General features: G+C 39.0%; 1 long non-coding RNA gene and 1 other non-coding gene across 2 annotated transcripts in view; one reads left to right on the top strand and one right to left on the bottom strand.

The window, feature by feature from the left end:
- LOC122439653 overlaps positions 1-23,561 on the top strand; it is a 141,489-nt gene that overhangs the window by 36,526 nt on the left and 81,402 nt on the right. The window contains exon 2 of the long non-coding RNA XR_006268955.1: positions 9,991-10,120. This is a non-coding gene — a long non-coding RNA (uncharacterized LOC122439653). The remainder of the gene's footprint in view (positions 1-9,990; positions 10,121-23,561) is intronic.
- Positions 17,856-17,927, bottom strand: TRNAE-CUC. Its single transcript has one exon. It is a non-coding gene; the product is annotated as a tRNA-Glu (tRNA).

The raw sequence follows: 23,561 nt of genomic DNA, 5'->3' as shown, positions 1-23,561 counted from the left end.
GTGAAGTGAGCCAGACACAAAAGGATATTCCACTTCCATGATGTGTCCGAAATAGGCAACTTCATCCAGAGAAAGTAGATTAGAGGTTTCTAGGGTCTACAGGGAGGAGGAAGGGGCAGTTATTACTTAATGGTGATAGGGTTTCTGTTTGGAGTGATGAAAAAGTTTTGGAAATAGATAGTGGTGATGGTTACACAACTTTTGAATGTAATTAAAGCCACTGACATTGTACATTTAGAAACGGCAAGTTTTATGATATATTGTTTTTCCACAATTAAAAAATTAATAACATAATATACCTCAAACCGTTGAATTCTATACTTTGAGTGAATTATATGGTTTGTGAAATATATTATAATAAAGCTGTTAAATTTACAAACATAATTTTCCCTTGCTTTTAATTCCTTCTGTGGAAAAATAGAAGAATTTGAGAGGAGGTGAAGTAATGGTTACTCAGCTGGGTACTATGCATAGTGCAGCAATTAAATTCTTTTCTCTAACATACCATAAATGTTTAGGGTGAGATTCTCTGTTGGACATTTTGACATGTTTCTGGCAATGCAAAAGTTTGACGAGGTTTTGGGGACTGGGAATTTGCTATATAAATAATAGCTGTTATTAAAAATTTTAACTTGGCGTCTACATGGCGCAGGACATTGATGTGCATGTTATTTGAACAAATGTGTGAATAGGTCTGCTTTCCTTCCAGTTGAGCTTTTGGCAGCAAGTGACTATGGCATGTGGACCGTGTGTGGTGTATATAAGATTTAGGTTTTATGCAACAAGAGCATTTGAAAAATGCAGTTGAGAAGGAACAAATACTTGAAGAACTATGAACTATGCTGAAAATGTCCTCCAAATTTTGCTCCAGATTTCCTAAGTCCCCTAAGTTTCTTCTATGTTGGCCACTTACTGCTTTCAGTCCTGAAAAGTTAGTTGAGAAGAGAACTATTTTCTTTCTCAGACCTCTAGTCTTTGGAGAAAAGGACACTTGATAACTTTTTTTTTTGTTTAATTGGCAAGAAAAGTTTAAGTGAGCTCGTTCAACTTTGAAAATAAGTTTTGATTTGTATAGGTTAAGATCAATTCCTACTTCATTTAAACTCTTTCCATCCAATCTTAATTATATCCATGCATCTGGCAGAGACCCATCTTCTGGTCTTGTGAAATTATCATTCCAGCCAAAAGTGTGGGTGAGGGTTGCCATTCCTGGTGACTGACAAAAGAAAGAGCATTTGTCCTAGTGCCTTGCCCAGTGATAAGCTAGGGACTCAGCCACTACCGGTCATTTGCATGCATAGTGGACCATTTCATTAAGAATTTCATTAAGATGGTAATGTTTAATGTTTCCTGGGAAAAATGAGTTTTTGGCTTGTTCAATTATATAATTAAAGTCAGAATTAGGGGAGATTGCAAACTGCTTGCATAATGTGGGTAAGTGTAATGATAAAACTTGTAAATAAGTTCAAAAGAATTGAGCTCTGCACGAATCCTGATGCTGAATCAGATTAGGAGGGTGAGCGTGTAGAAAATGTGGACTGAAAAGTTAACTAGAGTTTAACACTGGTGTCTACTAGCTGAGCTCCTTGCTCTCGGGGTCCTCTCTGGGAGGTAAATGGTAGAATTAGATCAGAACTAGGGACTGGCTTCTCTGGTTCTAGAAAGTTCCAGGAACACATTTCTTCACTTTTTCCATAGGCATTAATTTCCTGTGTCAGAATTAAAAAAAACAACAACCAACAACAAAGGCACAGGTTTGTAAGCTTTCTTAACTGGTAGTCAGGGTGTCTTTCTTTCCTTGCTTTGATGGTGACATAGTGCTTATCCTCTTCCTGCATTTCTTCTAGTCTGTAAAACAGGAAGTTCCATTCTTTTGAAAGAATAAGGAAGGCTGTTTCTGTTCTTTCTTTGATCTCTTCACTTACTTTTTCTAAGGAAGGAAAAGTGATTTAGTGGTTTAGTGGGGTCAAGCTAACTTTCCTGAAGAATTAGGGAGTTGGGAAAATTTAATATTGCTGTACTACATATGCTTTGTATGGAAATATTGGACATTCCTGTTCCTTAAGAATACTCCCTAAGACACATGTACCTACAGTGATTTCAACCTCCTCTTTCTCTTTCATTTCACTGCTCTTCTCTAAAAAGAAAATTTCCTTTCACTTTATTATGCAGAACAATTATTATGCTTCTAAACTTGGCTCTGAGTTTTCTTTGCAAAGGCCCAGAAACTGCTCTTTTTCTGCCTTTGCCACATCCCTCAAATCCTATGTCAGCAAGATAGTTTAGTGCAGTCTGTGTGAATTTGGCCTACATGTGTGTGTTCCTAAAGGTTGGTGTGGCCCTAACCTAGGAAATCTAACACTCATGGAGAAGGAACAAGAGAAACACAATAGAGGCTTGTCTCTGATCTCTTTTAAAGCTAGCTTTTAAAAGTCAAATATCAGTAGATTACCCACATTCTTGTAAAATGTGTGTTTTTATCAGTTCCAAGGCCCCATTTTATTTTATTTTTAAAGTTTTATTTATTTTTTAATTGAAGGATAATTGCTCTACAGAATTTTGTTGTTTTCTGTCAAGCATCAACATGAATCAGCCATAGGGCTCCATTTTAAACAGAAAGCTTTAGGGTTCTGGAGGAACACAAAAAGGGCAAACATTGGTCTGAATTTTTGCGTCTTAGGCTTTATTGAATTTTAACATCTGGAACATGTCATGAGTGTCAAAACGAAGAGAGTCTCAAGCCTCGTTTAAAGAATCATCCAGACTCCTGTTTAGTGCTGGTTTTCCTCTGCCTGCTGTGCTTCATGTAAGTTGCCTCATGTGTAAATAGGTCCCAGCTCCTCGGCTCTAAGAGGATCAAGTGAGATAATGTATGTAAAGCACAGAGTGGAGCAATTGATATTTCAGTAAACTAGTTCTTATGAGTGCATTCTAAATAACATTTACATTAAAAAAAAAGAACAAGATTCCCTCTTCCCACTGTGACCTCTGTCAGTGTCCTCCTGGTTTCACTCTCCTTCTATTATAAGAACAACACAGGGTTTTTAACTGAGAAGAGCTATACTTGCTGCTGATGCAGAAGTGTTCATCTTTTCCAGTATCTTTTTTGTGAGCTTTTGGACTTTCAGGTTGATGTTGACACACAGTTTTTGCTTAGAGCCTACATTTTCTGAAAGGAGTCTACTTATAGGACTATAAGAACTTGTAAAAGTGGTACAGATTCTACTCATGTTTCAAGGGTAAAATGAGAAGCATGTAGGTCTCCCCAGTAACATTTCTGTTTTTTAAGTTTTTAAAGTCAGGACTTAATTTTTTCAAAAAATCTGTTTATTTAATTGGTAGAAAATTGCTTTATAATTTTGTGTTGGTTTCTGCTGTACAACAACACAAATCAGTCATAATTATGTGTGTGTTGTGTGTGTTAGTCACTCAGTTTTGTCTGACTGTTTGTGACCCCATGGACTGTAGCCTGCCAGGCTTCTCTGTCCGTGGACTTCTCCAGGCAAGAATACTAGTGTGGATTGCCATTCCCTTCTCCAGAGGAACTTCCCAACTCAGGGATCAAACCCTGGTCTCCTGCATTGCAGGCGGATCCTTTACCGTTTGAGCTACAGGGAGGTCTGTAGTCATAATTATATATATATGTCCTTTCCCTTCCCTCCCTGGATCCCACTCCTCAAGGTTATCACAAGAGTGTCAGACTGGGCTCCCTGTATTATATGGCAGCTTCCCACTAACTATTTTACACTTGATAGTGTATGTATATCAAGGCTACTTTTTCAGTTTGTCCCACCCTCACCTTCCCCCTCTGTGTTCACAAGTCCATTCTCTAGTAGGTTCATTAGTACCATTTTTCTAGATTCCATATACATGTGTTAATACGTGATATTAGTTTTTCTCTTTCAGTTTTTGTTTTTGGAAACAAAGATCACTCACTAGACACACAAAGAAAAACAGGAAAGATTCCAGTAAATAAAATTATAAATGAAAGAGGAGACATTATAACCTATACCACAGAAGTACAAATACAAATGACTACTATGAAAAATGGTACACCAATGAACTGGATAACTTAGAAGAAATAATTTCTAAGTAATTCTTAGAAAATTATAACCTACCAAGATTGAATTATGAAGAAGTAGAAAATCTGAACATACCAGTAGTGAGTAAGGAGATTGGATCAATAATCCAAAACCTTTCAATAAAGAAAATCTCAGGACCAGGTGGACAACAATAAGATAAACATGAGCAGTGTGACAGAAGTTGTAACTACTACATTAAAGAAGGTATTTCAGTTCAGTTGCCTACTTCTGGAGACTAACAGGAAGATTTAGTATAGAATTAGTATGAGTATAGAATAATGTGACTTTAATTCCATGTAAGAATTTGGATTTTTTTTCTTTTTTGAAAACAAGAATTATCTATTTATTTGGCTGTGTTGGGTGTTAGTTGTGGCATGCAGTATCTTTAGTTGCAGCATGTGGGATCTAGTTCCCTGGCCAGGGCTTGAACCTGAGCTCCCTGATTTGGGAGCATGGAATCTCAGCCACTGGACCACTTGAGAAGTTCCCCTAGTCTTTCCTTCTAATGTTAATCTTCCACTTGGATGGATAAAGGTGGTATTTAGATATTATTTTGATGATACTATCCAAAGTTAATATTTAAAGAGATAAAGATGATACTTTTATTTATTAAAATCATGCTTGAGCTGTAATAATAACCAAATCTAGATGATTACTGTGTCTGTCCAAAAGCACTTTAGAGTGAACCCAATGAAAGCTATTAATAAATTGGATAGAAAAGTTAGTGATTTAATCAATTGAAGACAATTATTACTTTAGAGTAAATAGAAAAAAAAAGTTCTCATGAATAGTACTAAAATCTAGCACCTGGTCTTTACTGAGGTAAAAATATGTCTTTGAGACTGTACCACATACACACTGAAACTAACATGGCAGCTTTCTGTAACAGTGCATTGATGTCCCCTCTGTACTGTGGTTTTGGTTGTTGCAGAGTGATTTTTCTTTGAGAACACAAGCTTGTATAGCAAATCAAATTATGTGTGAAGTTTAGACATCCCTAGGACTTTCTAAAACAAGTATAGCAATAAAGAATGTTTCAGTTCAGTTCAGTCGCTCAGTTGTGTCTGACTCTTTGTGACCCCATGAACCGCAGCACGACAGGCCTCCCTGTCCATCACCAATTCCCGGAGTTCACCCAAACTCATGTCCATCAAGTCGCTGATGCCATCCAGGCATCTCATCCTCTGTCGTCCCCTTCTCCTCCTGCCCTCAATCTTTCCCAGCATCAGGGTCTTTTCCAATGAGTCAGCTCTTCGCATGAGGTGGCCAAAGTATTGGAGTTTCAGCTTCAGCATCAGTCCTTCCAGTGAACACCCAGGACTGATCTCCTCTAGGATGGACTGGCTGGATCTCCTTGCAGTCCAAGGGACTCTCAAGAGTCTTCTCCAACACCACAGTTCAAAAGCATCAATTCTTCTGTGCTCAGCTTTCTTTATAGTCCAACTCACACATCCATACATGACCCCTGGAAAAACCATACCCTTGACTAGATGGACCTTTGTTGGCAAAGTAATGTCTCTGCTTTTTAATATGCTGTCTAGGTTGGTCATAACTTTCTTTCCAAGGAGTAAGTGTCTTTTAATTTCATGGCTGCAATCACCATCTGCAGTGATTTTAGACCCCAAAAAAATAAAGTCAGTCACTGTTTCCACTGTTTCCCCATCTATTTCCCATAAAGTGATGGGACCGGATGCCATGATCTTAGTTTAGTTTCCTGAATGTTGAGCTTTAAGCCAACTTTTTCACTTTCCTTGTTCACTTTCATCAAGAGGCTCTTTAGTTCCTCTTCACTTTCTGCCATAAGGGTGGTGTCATCTGCATATCTGAGGTTATTGATATTTCTTCCGGCAATCTTGATTCCAGCTTGTGCTTCTTCCAGCCCAGCATTTCTCATGATGTACTCTGCATATAAGTTAAATAAGCAGGGTGACAATATACAGCCTTGACATACTCCTTTTCCTATTTGGAACCAGTCTGTTGTTCCATGTCCCGTTCTAATTGTTGCTTCCTGACCTGCCTATAGGTTTCTCAAGTGGTCTGGTATGCCCATCTCTTTCAGACTTTTCCACAGTTTATTGTGATCCACAGTCTATATTGGCAAAGTCAATAAAGCAGAAATAGATGTTTTTCTCTTGCTTTTTCAGTGATCCAGCAGATGTTGGCAATTTGATCTCTGGTTTCTCTGCCTTTTCTAAAACCAGCTTGAACATCTGGAAGTTCATGGTTCATGTATTGCTGAAGCCTGGCGTGGAGAATTTTGAGCATTACTTTACTGGTGATAGGAGTAAAGTCTTCTGATGCTGTAAAGAACAATATTGCATAGGAACCTGGAATGTTAGGTCCATGAATCAAGGCAAATGGGAAGTGGTCAAACAGGAAGGAGATGGCAAGAGTGAACACTGACATTCTAGGAATCAGCAAACTAAAATGGACTGGAATGGGTGAATTTAACTCAGATGACCATCATATCTACTACTGTGGGCAGGAATCCCTTAAAAGAAATGCAATATCCATCATAGTCAACAAAAGAGTCTGAAATGCAGTACTTGGATGCAATCTCAAAAATGACAGAATGATCTCTGTTTGTTTTCAAGGCAAGCCATTCAATATCACAGTAATCCAAGTCTATGCCCTGACCAGTAATGCTGAAGAAGCTGAAGTTGAACAGTTTTATGAATACCTACAAGACCTTTTAGAACTAACATCCCCAAAAGATGTGCTTTTCATTATAGGGAACTGGAATGCAAAAGTAGGAAATCAAGAAACACCTGGAGTAACAGGCAAATTTGGCCTTGGAGAACAGAATGAAGCAGTGCAAAGGCTAATAGAATTCTGCCAAGAGAATGCACTGGTCATAGCAAACACCCTCTTCCAACAACACAAGAGAAGACTCTACACATGGACATCACCAGAAGGTCAACACCAAAATGAGATTGATTATATTATTTGCAGCCAAAGATGGAGAAGCTCTATACAGTCAGCAAAAACAAGACCGGGAGCTGACTATGGCTCAGATCATGAACTCCTTATTGCCAAATTCAGACTTAAATTGAGGAAAGTAGGGAAAACAACTAGACCATTCAGGTATGACCTAAATCAAATCCCTTATGATTATACAGTGGAAGTGAGAAATAGATTTAAGGGACTAGATCTGATAGACACAGTGCCTGATGAACTATGGACGGAGGTTTGTGACTTTGTACAAGAGACAGGGATCAAGACCATCCCCATGGAAAAGAAATGCAAAAAAGCAAAATGGCTGTCTGAGGAAGCCTTACAAATAGCTATGAAAAGAGGAGAAGTGAAAAGCAAAGGAGAAAAGGAAAGATATTCCCATTTGAATGTAGAGTTCCAAAGAATAGCAGGGAGAGATAAAAAAGCGTTCCTCAGTGATCAATGCAAAGAAATAGAGGAAAACAACAGAATGGGAAAGACTAGAGATCTCTTCAAGAAAATTAGAGATACCAAGGGAACATTTCATGCAAAGATGGGCTCGATAAAGGACGGCAATGGTATGGACCTAAGAGAAGTAGAAGATATTAAGAAGAGGTGGCAAGAATACACAGAAGAACTGTGCAAAAAAGATCTTCATGACCCAGATAATCATGATGGTGTGATCACTCACCTAGAGCCAGACATCCTGGAATGTGAAGTCAAGTGGGCCTTAGAAAGCATCACTACAAACAAAGGTAGTGGAGGTGATGGAATTCCAGTTGAGCTATTTCAAATCCTAAAAGATGATGCTGTAAAAGTGTTGCACTCAATATGCCAGCAAATTTGGAAAACTCAACAGTGGCCACAGAACTGGAAAAGGTCAGTTTTCATTCCAATCCCAAAGAAAGGCAATGCCAAAGAATGCTCAAACTACCACACAATTGCACTCATCTCACATGCTAGAAAAGTAATGCTCAAAATTCTCCAAGCCAGGCTTCAGCAATATGTGAACCATGAACTTCCATATGTTCAAGTTAGTTTTAGAAAAAGCAGAGGAACCAGATATCAAATTGCCACCGTCCACTAGATCATCAAAAAAGCAAGAGAATTCCAGAAAAGCATCTATTACTGCTTTATTGACTATGCCAAAGCCTTTGACTGTGTGGATTACAATAAACTGTGGAAAATTCTGAAAGAGATAATACCAGAGCACCTGACCTGCCTCTTGAGAAACCTATAGGCAGGTCAGGAAGCACCAGTTAGAACGGGACATGGAACAACAGACTGGTTCCAAATAGGAAAAGGAGTACGTCAAGGCTGTATATTGTCACCCTGCTTATTTAACTTATATGCAGAGTACATCATGAGAAACGCTGGGTTGGAAGAAGCACAGGCTGCCAGGAGAATCAAGAATCAAGATTGCCGGGAGAAATATCAATAACCTCAGATATGCAGATGACACCACCCTTATGGCAGAAAGTGAAGAGGAACTAAAGAGCCTCTTGATGAAAGTGAACAAGGAGAGTGAAAAAGTTGGCTTGAAGCTCAACATTCAGGAGACTAAGATCATGGCATCCGGTCCCATCACTTCATGGGAAATAGATGGGGAAACATTGGAAACAGTGACTGACTTAATTTTTTTGGGTCCAAAATCACTGCAGATGGTGATTGCAGCCATGAAATTAAAAGACACTTACTCCTTGGAAAGAAAGTTATGACCAACCTAGACAGCATATTAAAAAGCAGAGACATTACTTTGCCAACAAAGGTCCATCTAGTCAAGGGTATGGTTTTTCCAGGGGTCATGTATGGATGTGAGAGTTGGACTGTGAAGAAAGGTGAGTGCTGAAGAATTGATGCTTTTGAACTGTGGTGTTGGAGAAGACTCTTGAGAGTCCCTTGGACTGCAAGGAGATCCAACCAGTCTATCCTAAGGGAGATCTGTCCTGGGTGTTCACTGGAAGGACTGATGCTGAAGCTGAAACTCCAATACTTTGGCCACCTCATGCGAAGAGCTGACTCATTGGAAAAGACCCTGATGCTGGGAGGGATTGGGGGTAGGAGGAGAAGGGGACGACAGAGGATGAGATGCCTGGATGGCATCACTGACTCAATGGACATGAGTTTGAGTAAACTCCGGGAATTGGTGATGGACAGGGAGGCCTGTCGTTCTGTGATTCATGGGGTCACATAGAGTCAGACATGACTGAGCAACTGAACTGAACTGAACTAAATGAGGGAAGCCTGGCGTGCTGCTGTCCATGTGGTTGCAAAGAGTTGGACAGGGCTGAGTGACTGAACTGAACTGAACACTGGTGGGAAAGCATTCATAGACATTTTGTAAATAAAAAAAAAACCAATTTGTAAATAAATGGGCATGGATATGTTCCAATAAAGCATCATTTACAAAAATAATGTTTGTATTTATTCAAAGCTATGGTTTTTCCAGTAGTCATGCGTGGATGTGAGAGTTGGACCATCAGGAGGACTGAGCACCAAAGTTGATGTTTTTGAACCGTAGTGTTGGAGAAGTAGTGTTGTAGTGAAGTAGTGTTGTAGTGTTGGACTCTTAAGAGTACCCTGGACAGCAAGGAAATCAAACCATTCCATCCTAAAGGAAATCAGTCCTGAATATTCATTGGAAGGATTGATGCTGAAGCTGAAGTTACAATACTTTGGCCACTTGACGTGAAGAACTGGCTCATGGAAATGACCCTGATGCTGGGAAAGATTGAAGGTGGGAGGAGAAGGGGAGGACAGAGGATAAGATGGTTGGATTGGCATCACTGACTTGATGGACATGAGTTTGAGCAGGCTCTGGGAGTTGGTGATGGACAGTGAGGCCTGGTATGCCGAAGTCCATGGGGTCGCAAAGAGTTGGACAGGAATGAGTGACTGAACTGAACTGAACTGAATTTAGACCATGGGCTGTAATTTGCTGATTCCTACTCTAAATAATTCCTTCAATTTGCAGGTTGGGAAACTGAGTTGAAACTGTTTTTGAAGACTTAGCATGATGCCTCACATGTAGTATATATTTAACAACTGATACCTATTTTTATTACTTGGAGAGTCTTTCCCATAAAATGACTCCAAGGTAGAAGGTAAGCTGCAAAAGTATTACCAACAATGACAACAGATAATATGTCCTTTGTTTATGTTAAATCTGTATATACACTATGTTCAATTTTTTTTTAATTTGAAGGAAATTTTTCTCTGCTAGGAAGCATTTGGAACCTTTCCTTTTTTGTTTTTAATACAAACTGTTACGTGCTTAGCATGACAATACTTTTCAGAATTTAGGTGTGTCCTTCAGTTCACTATTTCAGTTTCACGTTCTGTTGTTGTTCAGTCACTAAGTGGTGTCCGACTCTTTGCGACCCTGTGGACTGCAGCATGCCAGGCTTCCCTGTCCTTTACTATCTCCCAGAGTTTGTTCACACTCATGTCCACTGAGTCTGTGATGCCATCCAACTATCTCATCCTCTGTTGCTTCCTTCTCCGCATGCCCACAACGTTCTCCTGCCTTCTATGCTCTAAATCCACATATCTCAGGATATTTCCCCAGAATCCTAGGTAGGCACTGAGTTCTCTGTTATTTTAAAATAAGATCTCTTTTCCTCTTTCGTTCCTTTCTTAAAGGAAGTTAAAACATAGACTCTGGAGTGTAGTGTATCATTTTAAGACACAATGAATGCTTCAAAGTGACTGAAAAATTATAGGGCCATTTCTGACTCTTTGCAGTTAATGTAGTGAAATTATACAATTAATGTTTGTAAAGAGTGATGAAATTAAGGAAACAATACCATTCACCATTGCAACAAAAAGAATAAAATACTTAGGAGTATATCTACCTAAAGAAACAAAAGACCTATACATAGAAAACTATAAAACACTGATGAAAGAAATCAAAAAGGACACAAACAGATGGAGAAACATACCGTGTTCATGGATTGGAAGAATCAATATTGTCAAAATGGCTATTCTACCCAAAGCAATCTATAGATTCAATGCAATCCCTATCAAGCTACCAACGGTATTTTTCACAGAACTAGAACAAAGAATTTCACAATTTGTATGGAAATACAAAAAACCTCGAATAGCCAAAGTAATCTTGAGAAAGAAGAATGGAACTGGAGGAATCAACCTGCCTGACTTCAGACTCTACTACAAAGCCACAGTCATCAAGACAGTATGGTACTGGCACAAAGACCGAAATATAGACAATGGAACAGAATAGAAAGCCCAGAGATAAATCCACGAACCTATGGACACCTTATCTTTGACAAAGGAGGCAAGGATATACAATGGAAAAAAGACAACCTCTTTAACAAGTGGTGCTGGGAAAACTGGTCAACCACTTGTAAAAGAATGAAACTAGAACACTTTCTAACACCATACACAAAAATAAACTCAAAATGGATTAAAGATCTAAATGTAAGACCAGAAACTATAAAACTCCTAGAGGAGAACATAGGCAAAACACTCTCCGACATAAATCACAGCAAGATCCTCTATGACCCACCTCCCAGAATATTGGAAATAAAAGCAAAACTAAACAAATGGGACCTAATGAAACTTAAAAGCTTTTGCACTACAAAGGAAACTATAAGTAAGGTGAAAAGACAGCCATCAGATTGGGAGAAAATAATAGCAAATGAAGAAACAGACAAAGGATTAATCTCAAAAATATACAAGCAACTCCTGCAGCTCAATTCCAGAAAAATAAATGACCCAATCAAAAAATGGGCCAAAGAACTAAACAGACATTTCTCCAAAGAAGACATACAGATGGCTAACAAACACATGAAAAGATGCTCAACATCACTCATTATCAGAGAAATGCAAATCAAAACCACAATGAGGTACCATTACACGCCAGTCAGGATGGCTGCTATCCAAAAGTCTACAAGCAATAAATGCTGGAGAGGGTGTGGAGAAAAGGGAACCTCTTACACTGTTGGTGGGAATGCAAACTAGTACAGCCACTATGGAAAACAGTGTGGAGATTCCTTAAAAAACTGGACATAGAACTGCCATATGACCCAGCAATCCCACTTCTGGGCATACACACTGAGGAAACCAGATCTGAAAGAGACACGTGCACCCCAATGTTCATCGCAGCACTGTTTATAATAGCCAGGACATGGAAGCAACCTAGATGCCCATCAGCAGATGAATGGATAAGGAAGCTGTGGTACATATACACCATGGAATATTACTCAGCCGTTAAAAAGAATTCATTTGAACCAGTCTAATGAGATGGATGAAACTGGAGCCCCTTATACAGAGTGAAGTAAGCCAGAAAGATAAGAACATTACAGCATACTAACACATATATATGGAATCTAGAAAGATGGTAACGATAACCCTATATGCAAAACAGAAAAAGAGACACAGAAATACAGAACAGACTTTTGAACTCTGTGGGAGAAGGTGAGGGTGGGATGTTTCAAAAGAACAGCATGTATACTATCTATGGTGAAACAGATCACCAGCCCAGGTGGGATGCATGAGACAAGTGCTCGGGCCTGGTGCACTGGGAAGACCCAGAGGAATCGGGTGGAGAGGGAGGTGGGAGGGGGGATCGGGATGGGGAATACGTGTAAATCTATGGCTGATTCATATCAATGTATGACAAAACCCACTGAAATGTTGTGAAGTAATTAGCCTCCAACTAATAAAAAAAAAAAAAAAAAAAAAATAAAAACAAAAAAAAAAAAAAAAAAAGAGTGATGAAGATGAAAAGCAATATCTGAGTGTTAAATGTTATTACTAAGAAAAGAAGAATCAGAATAACTCTTTTTATGTGTGTCCCTAGCTACCCCATCCTAAACCTTATATGAACATGGAATTTCATAACTTTAACAGTTCTTTTAATAATGTTCAATTAAATATGAAGTTAAGAAAATGAGGTTCACTCATTGTTCCCACTCTGCCTAAGTCAATGTTTTAAGCAACGTATGGGTAATATTTCCTTGCTCCCATGCAGCTGACTGAGCCAATGGTGTGAGAATTTTTTCATGGTGTGTGAAAAAAATGAGATGAGTGGGGCACTGCTGAGAAAAATTGATAGTAAGTACACTTGGTGTACAAAAGATAAAGCTTGGATGGGAATCCTTTGTTGCAGGTGTGTTCTAAATTGTTTTAAGCATTGAGAACTTCCCAGAGAAAAAGCAAGATCTTTTTTTTCAACCCCCTTTAGGTTTTAAGGAAGTCTGACAGTGTGAATTCTGACCAAGCCATAATCATAGAGTGGTTTATGACATTAGTAGTTGAACCTGTGAAGGCCAAAGGCAACAGGTGGGCAGGTACAGTGTTCATAACCAGCATATAGAAATGGTAGTTATTTCATAGTCAAGCTTTCGCTAGATATGACCGTCTCCTCATATCTAATTTTTATTCCCATACAGAAAGAGGTGTTTTTCCAGCTGATATATACTGAACATTCCTATAGTCATTTAAATTATGCATGAGACATGAAGTCTATTTCACTGATCATAATTACAAATCTGACCTGCATTCTTTTGTGATTTGAATGTATCCTCTTGAGTCCAACTCTAAAGATTAATCTATTGTGGTGGGTTCTGCCAAGGCTGTGTAGCCTCAGGGAATGTGGTTGATATTGTTGGTATGAAAATCTTGAAGATATACAATGGGAAAAGCAGAAGTAATTGAGAAGAGGAATCCAAGTTTAGATATTGGTCCTGACACTTGTGACTCAGAACTTATGCTATTTTAGTAGCCATTAGAAAATAGTTGCCATATATTGACAATATTGAAGATACTATTCATTTGTGGACAACTCTTTACTGAATGCCTGTAATGTGGAAGACCCTGTTGTATGGTATAGCAGATATGATGATAAAGTAGGTTTTAGAAACCCAGATATATAAAATGGACTATTATCAAGGTGTTAAGAAGAGGGGAAAGTGACACTGTTTATACTGCCATAGGATTCTTGTCTGATTTATGAAAGAATCTTAGTCTTAATGATTCTTTCCTTACAGTTGGCAGAATACCCTGGGCAGTGGGTTGTTGCAAGAAATCCACAGATTTATACTTTTTCTAGTTTAGTACCACTTTGTTTAAAAAGTATGTTTGTTTTATATTGGAGTATAGTTGATTTACAATGTTGTGTTAGTTTCGGGGGTACAGCAAAGTGATTCTATTATACATATATCTATTCCTTTTCAGATATTTTTCCACATAGGTTATCACAGAATATTGAGTAGAGTTCCCTGTGCTGTACAGTAATTCTTTTTTATTATCTATTTTATGTACTGTTCTCATTGTTGTTTAGTTATTAAGTTGTGTCCAGCTCTTTTGGGACCCCGTGAACTGTAGCCCACCAGGCTCCTTTGTCTGTGGGATTTCCCAGGCAAGAATGCTGGAGTGGGTTGCCATTTCCTTCTCCAGGGGATCTTCCTGACCCAGGGTCGAACCTGCTTGGTAGGTGGATTCTTTACCACTGAGTCACCTAGGAAGCATTTTATATATAGTTGTTTGTGTATGTTAATCCTAACTTCCTACTTTATCCTTCCCCCCAACCTTTTCATATAAGTTTGTTTTCTAAGTCTGTGAGTCTATTTCTGTTCTGTGAATAAGCTCATTTTTTTTAAGATTTCACATATAAATGATACTATATGATACTTGTCCTTCTCTATCTGACTAACCTCACTTAGTATTATATTCTCTAGATCCATCCATGTTGCTGCAAATGGCAGCATTTCATTCTTTTTTATGACTAATATTCCATTGTATATATACACCACATCTTTATCCATTCATCTGTTGATGGACATTTGAGTTGCTTCCATGTCTTGACTATTGTAAATAGTGCTGCAGTGAACGTTGGGGTACATGTATCTTTTCAAAATCTTGTTTTCTGTGGATATATGCCCAGTAGTGGAATTACTGGATCGTATGGTAGCTCTATTTTTAGTTGTTTTGAGGAAACATCAAACTGTTTTCTTTAATAGCTGCACCAATTCCGTTACCATCAACAGCATACAAAGGTTTTCTGTTCTCCACATCCTCTCCATCATTTGTTATTTGTAGACTTTTTGATGATGGCCATTTTGACAAGTGTGAAGTGATATCTCATTGTTTTTATTTGCATTTCTCTAGTAATTAGTGATGTTGACCATCTTTTCTTGTGCCTGTTAGCCACTTGTAGATTTTCTTTGGAATGTTTATTCTGGTCTTCTGCCCATTTTTTGATTGAGCTGTTTGTTTTTTGATGTTGAGTTGTATGAGTTGTTTATACAGTTTGGATATTAACCCATGTTGCTCACATTATTTGCAAGTATTTTCTTCCATTCTGTAGGTTGTCTTTTCATTTTGTCAGTGGTTACTTTTGATGTGCAAAAGACTGTAAGTTTGATTAGATCCCATTTGTTTGTTTTTGCTTTTATTGCCTTAGGAGCCTGATCCAAGAAAATACTGCTATGATTTATAACAAAGCATGTTCTACTTATGTCATCTTCTAGGAATTTTATGATTTGTGTTCTTATATTTAGTCTTTATACCATTTTGAGTTTTTTTTTTTTTTTGTATATGGTGTGAAGGAATGTTCTAATCTTACAGCTTTACATGTAGCTGTCCAGTTTTTCTAGCACCACTTATTGAAGAGACTGTATTTTCTCCATTGTATATTCTTACCTCCTTTGTCATAGATTAATTGACCATAGGTGCAAGTGTTTATTTCTGGGCTGTCTATTCTATTCTCTTGATCTGTGTGTCTGTTATTGTGCTGATACCATGGTGTTTTGATTACTGTAGCTTTGTGTAGTATAGTCTGAAGTCTGGGACTGTTACATAAATACCTCCAGATCTGATCTTTTTTCTCAAGATTACTTTGGCAATTTAGGGTCTTTTGTGGCTCCATGTGATTTTTATATCATATGTTCCAGTTCTGTGAAAAATATGGGTATTTTGATAGGGGTTGAATTAAATCTGTAGATTGCTTTGGATAGTATGGTCATTTTAACAATATTAATTCTTCCAATCTAAAAGCACAAAATGTCTTTCTGCTTATTTGAATTATCTTCTGTTGCCTTCATCATTGTTTTATAGTTTCCAGAGTATAGATCTTTTGCCTTCCTCGTTAAGTTTATTTGAGATGTTTTTTGTTGCAATTTTAAATGAATTTGTTTTTTTTACTTTCTCTTTCTTTTTTTTTAGTGTATAAAAAAGCAAAAGATATATATTAATTAGTTAATCTATATATCAATCTTGTATCTTGTAACCTTGCTGAATTAATTTATTAGTACCAATAGTTTTTGGGTGGAGATTTTGGATTCTCTGTATAAAGTATCACGTCATCTGCAAATAGTGACAGATTTACTTCTTCTCTTCCAATTTGGATAGCTTTTATTTCTCTTTTTTGTCTGATTGCTATGGCTAGAACTTCCAGTACTATTTTAAATGGAAGTTGTGAGAGTGAGCATCTTTGTCTTGTTCCTGAATTTAGTGAGAAGCCTTCTAGTTTTTCACGGTTGAGTATTGTGTTGACTTTAGGTTTGTCATAAATAGTCTTTATCATGTTGAAATATGTTCCTTCTGTATCCACTTAGATTAGATTTTTAATTGTGAATGAATGCATCTATATTTATCAAGGATGCTGGCATGTAATTTTCTTTTTTAGTGTTAGTGTCTTTATCTGGTTTTACTATCAGGGTAATGGTGGTCTTGTGGAGTGAATTTTCGGAGTGTTCACTTCTCTTCATTTTGTGGAATAGTTTGAGAAGGCTAGGTCTTAGTTCTTCTTTATATGTTTGGTAGAATTCTTCTGTGAAGACATCCATCCTAGACTTTTATTTCCTAGGAGCTTTTTATTGTTATTATTACAAATTCAGTTTTACTCCCAGTGATCAGTCTGTTCAAACTGTCTGTTTCTTCTTGACTCTGTCTTAGCAGGCTGTACATTTCTAGAAATTTGTCCATTTTTTCTAAATTGTCCAATTTGTAGGCATTTAACTGCTCATGGTATTCTCTTCCCTGGTAGCTCAGATGGTACAGAATCTGCCTGCAATGCAGGAGACCTGAGTTCCATCCTTGGGTCAGGAAGATCCCCTGGAGAAGGAAATGGCAACCCACTCTGGTATTCTTGCCTGGATAATTCCATGGACAGAGGAGCCTGGTGGGCTGCAGTCCATGGGGTTGCAAAGAGTTGGACACGACTGAGCGACTAACACTTTTTCAGTATTCTCTTATGACTTTTTGTATCTCTGTGGTATTGGCTGTTATTTCTACTCTCTCATTTTTTATTTTGTTTATTTGGTTCCCTTTCTTTTTTTCATGGTGAGCCTGGCTAAAGGTTTATCAACTTTTTTTTTAATCTTAAAATAACCTACATCTTGGTTTTACTGATATTTTCTGTTGTCTATTTTTTAATCTCTATTTTAGTTACTCCTCACTAGTGGTGGCTAGACTTATACAGTCTTTCTATCTGTCCCAGCAGTTCTCCAATTGTCTCTTATGTGTAGGACCCCAGGATAGCCCAGTTTGTGGCTCGAACTGCTTGCTCCCCAGGACACTTGTCCACCCATGTGATCTCCTTTTTCTTCTTAGCCCCCTTCCATCAGCACTGGTCCCTACCTGATACTTTCTTCTTATCCTATCCAGTTATGTGTATATCTTTCTTACAGCCTTGGTTGTACAGGAGTCCTTCTGTTGGTTTCCAGTTAGTTTTTCTTGAGAACCGTTGAACATTTAGATGCATTTTTGTTTGTGGAGGGAGGTGAGCTCTGTGTCCTCTTACCGCACCCTCTTGATCTGCCCCCTGCTTCATTCTTCTGTTTATTTATTTGGCTGTGCCACATGGCTTCTGAGTTCTTCCCCAACCTGGGATTGAACTCAGGCCCTGGCAGTGAGAGTGCCAAGTCCTAACCACTGGACCACCAGGGAATTCCCTACATGCCTTTAAAATAACTACATAATATTTCTTTTGTGGACACATCCCTGGTTTATTTACATTCCAGATTTTAGGTCACTCCTAGTTTTTTGTTTTTAGGAGAGAGAATCATTTGAAAGTCCATATGTGATGGGAGTTTTTAGGCTTGTTAATAGCAGAAGCTTCAGTGTCAGTAGTATTCAGCAACTCTTCCCCCATGAGTCTACCATATGTCTTTTCTCTCACCAGATTAGCTCATGTTTCATTTTCTCTTGGTATCATAAGAGGCAGCATATCTTAGACTGAGTCAGGGGGTGAACAGACATGTGGTAGGCAGCTCCAGGAAGCCAGGAAGCCTTAGTGCTCCTTTCACATGGCACTAAGAGCATTACTGCTCCCCCTAGGCAGGTGTGTGGAGCTCTGCCAGTTCTAGCTGTATTTCTCTCAATATTCCTGTAATTCACTGGGAGGTATATTTCATATGAAAATAACAAGATAATGTTCTGTGTGGTGGCTCTTTAGAGAAGGAAGGCAAACCCCAGAGAGAATCAGAGATGTCAGAATGACACAGAGAGAATGTGTATTTGGATGACATGATAACCCCAGTTCCAGCCACTGGCATTCTTGGACTTATTCTGTCATAATGTTCTTTCTTTAATTTTTGAACTCTTCTGGTATTTGTTGTGTTAGAGTGGTTTATCTTTTGCTCATATTATTTTTAAGGATGATTTCAGCAGCAAGGAGCCTATCTATCATGGTCTGAATTGTGTCTCCACCCCAATTCATATATTGAGGCCCTAACCCTTAGTACCTCAGAATGAGACTATATCTAGAGATAGTCTTTAAAGAGTTAATTAAGTTAAAGTGGGACCATCGGGGGTGGGGTTAACCCAGTTTGACTGGTGTCCTTGTAAGAGGAAATTTGGACATGCAGAGAGACACCAGGGGTATGGGTGCACAGAGTAAAGGTCCTGCATTTGAGGATGCCAACTGCAAGCCAAGGGGAGAGGCCTCAGAAAAATCCAATCCTACTGACACCCTGATGTGGACTTGCAGCGTCTGGAACTATGAGAAAATAATTTTCTGTAGTTTAATATGCCCAACCTGGGTTTTTTTTTTTTGTTGTTGTTCTTCTTATTGTTATGGCAACTCTAGAAAACTAATACACCATCTCAAAAGAACTTACACACTGTGTAACTAGAAGCCCATAGAGGAGGCAACTCCAGGGTTGGTTAATAGCACTATGTTGCCATCAGGGAGTCAGGTTTTTCCATCTTTTTACTTTGCTTGTTACTTTTGCTGCTTAAACAATCTCAAAATGTAGTGGTGTGTTACTGTCTTATTATATGCAGGGATTCTTAGGTCAGGACTTTTGTCAGGGTGTATCAGGGACTGTTTGTTTCAGCTTCATGATTCTGGATCCTCATCTGGAGGTGTCATAAAGGGCTGGGGGTGACTAAACAACTGAAGGTGGGAACTGGGACAGCAGGGGCTAGAATTACACCTCTGAGATGGCTTTCTCATATGTCTGGAAACTTAGGATTCTTGAGGGCTGGGCTTCCCTGAGATGTCAAACAGAACATCTACACTTGGCTTCTCCAGCATGGGACTGTCTCAGGGTAGTCAAAAGTCTTACGTGACAGATGCCTTTCCTTTAATTGAAAGTGCTGTGAATGATGTCTACAAGAGAACAAGACACAAGTTACATGGCCTTTTTATGACCTAGTATCCTTTCTGTCATATTCTATTGGTAGAAGTATGCAAAAGCCTGCCCAGATTTCAGGGGAGGGGACAAAGATCCCATCTCTTGTGGAAAAATTGTCAAAGAATTTGTAGCCATTTGAGACAGATTGCCACCCCATGCTCAGCATATAAACTAGTTCATTTCATGGCTGTTAAGAAGGTGGCAACAGCTCCATGCATCATGATGTCACATATCAATGTCCAGAGATAGAAATAGAAGGCATTTCCCTGAAGCTTCACCAACAGGCTTCTCCTCAAATCTCATAGCCACACTGTTGGCAGGAAGAATGTAGTTAACCTTTCTCAGCTTAGCCTAATCAAGATACACCCTTCTTAAGCTGAAGATTGAATGAGATTTCATGAAGGTAGGCAAGTACTCTTCAGCCTGGGACACTGACACTATGGAATGGCCTCTAGAGAATGGATTTGGGTACATGACCAACAGTGTCTGCATAAACTTTCCATAAGGAGCATGCTTAGTCACTAAATTGCATCCAACTCTTTGCACCCCTATGGACTGTAGCCTGCCAGCCTCCTCTCTTCATAGTATTTTCCAGGCAAGAATATTGGAGTGGGCTGCCATTTCCTATTCCATCCATATGGAGAGTCTGGCCTAATTAGGCAGTGTTGAAGAAAGAAGATAAAGATGGTTTTTATTATTTCCATAGGCTGTGAAAGTGAAAGTGTTAGTCACTCAGTCATGTCTGACTTTTTGCGACCCCATGGACTGTAGCCTGCCAGGCTCCTCTGTCCATGGGGTTCTCCAGTCAAGAATACTGGAATGGGTAGCCATTCCCTTCTCAGGCAATCTTCCAAACCCAAGGATTGAGCCCAGGTCTCCCACATAGCAGGCATTTCTTTACCATCTGAGCCACCAGGGAAGCCCGTAGCCTAGGACCCTAAAAAAGACCACAATTTGAATTCTTTATTACTCTTACACTTTCTCCCACTTTCTTACTTTTCTAGCTAATCCTTCTCTTTCCTTACCTCTCTACAGAGATCCATTACAATTGTTAGCACCGAGAGCAAATGCTTCTGTTCTTGGGAAATCAGATGATGGTACAAATGGCATGTTCTTAAAGCAAATGTGACAGTTACAATAGGGATTCGGCCCCCAGATGGGGTTATCAGGACCCAATGTGACAGCTACAATGCATCCCTGATTCCTCATAATAAGCATAACAACCTTTGAGAATATCTCAACACAAACTAGGTTATGAATGATTGATTAGTAAGTGGATGAATGCTGTACGGATCGCCACATGCCAGTTCTACTAAGAGCCGTAATCTGCCATCTAGCATGCTCTTATCACTGAGTTCACAGAGGGAGGCCTGTTATTTATGGAACAGAGTCAGGGGCTAGGATGTTCTCCATGACTCACACTGGTAAAGTCCCACAGGAAAATAGATTTTCCATCCTGGGCTAATGAAATGAAAATTGTTAGAAAGTAAAGTGTGTGTGTGTGTATCTACCTGCATGTGTGTGTGTGTATGTGTCCCTGAATGCATGTGTCTCTGTGTGTGTCTGTTGTATGTCTCTGTGTATTTGTCCCTATGCGTCTCTTTGTGTGTCTGTGCGGATGTGTCTGTCTCTGCATCTCTGTATCTCTCTGTGCATCTGTCTGTTTCTGTGTCTTTCTGAAAGTATACCTCTCTATCTCTCCATGTGTCTCTCATGAGGAAAAGACCCTGATTCTGGAAAAGATTGAGGCAGAAGGAGAAGGGGATGACAGAGGATGAGATGGTTGAATGGCATCACTGACTCGATGGACATGACTTTGAGCAAGCTCTGGGAGTTGGTGATGGACAAGGAAGCCTGGCGTGCTGCAGTCCATGGGGTCACAGTGTCGGACATGACTGAACTGATGTCTCTCTCTCTGGGCATGTATGTGTCCTGTGTTTGTGAGTATATATCTTTCTGTGCAGGCATATTTTTGTGTGCAGATTTTCTATGTGCATGTATGTGTCGATGCCTGCAAGTGCGTGTGTGTGTGTGTGGATCTCAAGTGGAAAAGAGTAAGCTGAGAAGAGGAAGCACCCTCCAGAGCATTGTGGAGTCATATGAAGGCTGTGGAGTGGCAGCAAGGTGACCAGGCTGTTCAACCCAGTTTTTCCTCTAAATCACTGGGTTATTTTCATGATTCATTTCAACTTCTGGGGCCTTCATTCTCTTGAAGATAATACTACTTGCTTAACCGAGCTCACAGGGATTTTCTGAGAGTGAAATAGAAATGTAATTTAGAATGCTTTCAAAAAGTTAAAAGCATGATGAAAAGAAAAGCAGTAAATGGATTAACATTTGATTTGATTCAAGGAAGAGCTCTATGTTCAAGATGTGCTTGGAAAGAGTACTTTGATTCAACTCAAAATCTTTGGTTGATAGATCATGGGAATTGAGCCAAATGTTGAGCTACCTCGAAAGAAGGGATAAAATCAGCTTCACTTTTAAGAGGAGCAACATGCTCTAAGTGAACAAAGGCAAAGAAAGTTCATTTTGGGTGCTGGTCCTAATCAATTTATGGCAGCTGCCTATAACGTAATGTGGGTGAAATTTTGGAAGTCACATCCTAGTGATAGTCACTAGATCACCAGTGGCACCTGCTATGGGAACAAGAAAGAACTTGTAGGATGCTGGCCACATTCTCATTATTCCTCCCAGAGCTGAGGGGAGACAATACCAGACTTGGAGTTTGAAGACATGGACTGAGGTCTTGGAAGTTGCTGAAACTAAAAATCTTTGTAAACTTTGAAGTTAGTTAGTGCCTCTTCTTTCACACTACCTTGGTAACCTCCTAGGGGATTTGATGGCAAGATAATTTTCTCTTGTATGACTATGTCAGTAACTTTATGTTAGTTCATGTATAGACTTATGCAAAATGATACAAATACAGGACCTTATTGGAATTAGGAAAAAGAGATAATTAGGCTGTTACCATTGGTATGAAGAATTTTCCTTACTCTTCCACTTTAGTCAAATCTCTCTCTGGCTGGATTTTGTCACAAGTTTTAAAAAATTTCTCTAGTTTGTCACATATTCCTCAGAGTCCAACTGAGCTGTTATGAAAATTAGAGACAGATGGCCCTGAAAAACCCATAACCCTTCTTTTTTTTGTACCCTGTCTGTTAAATATTCTCTTAGCTTCTCATCCCTTACTACTTGAAGCTTCGTAGGTCTTCCAACAATAGCTTCATGACTCAGCACATATTGTAGGGACTTAATTTTCTTTTCTAGGGCTCCTTCACCTAACCCTTCTGACTCAAGTGTATACATTCCTTCTCCCTTTATCTGGGTGAATAATTGTTGCTATTTTGTTGAGTTGAGCATGCATGAGTGTGTGTGTTGGCATCAGCTATCTGTCATCTCTGCTATTGATTTCCCACAAAAGTAAATAGGGAGAGAAATGATATATAAATAGGTTTCATGCATTTTTTTTTCAATTTGGGGGGGTGGTTAGAGGTAGAAATGTGGGCTGGAAAATAGTACACGTGGGAAGTTGAACATTACATTTTAGTAGAGTGATTGGTTTAATAAAGTACTTTGTACCAGGCCCCACTCTAGTCACCAGGAATATAATGAGAACAGGACATATTCTATTCCTTTCCTTGGGTTTCCCAAGTGGCTCAGTGGTAAAGAATCTACCTTTCAATGCGGGAAACATGAGTTCCATCCCTGGGTCGGGAAGATGTCCTGGGAAAGGAAATGGTAACCCAATCTAGTTTTCTTGCCTAGGAAATCCCACGGACAGAGGAGCCTCGCAGGCTATAGTCTATGGGGTCATAAGAGAATCAGATATGACTTAGTGACTGATCAGCAACAACAATATCCCTTGCCTTCTTTTTCTGTAGAGAGAATCAGTTTAGCACACAACTGCAGATGGACACGGCCTTGGGCTATGAGCAAGCAT

The sequence above is a fragment of the Cervus canadensis genome, chromosome 4 (assembly GCF_019320065.1).
Source record: "Cervus canadensis isolate Bull #8, Minnesota chromosome 4, ASM1932006v1, whole genome shotgun sequence".
NCBI lineage: Eukaryota > Metazoa > Chordata > Mammalia > Artiodactyla > Cervidae > Cervus > Cervus canadensis.
The sequence above is the reverse complement of the archived record's forward strand: the minus strand, read 5'-3'. Positions and strand labels throughout refer to the sequence as shown.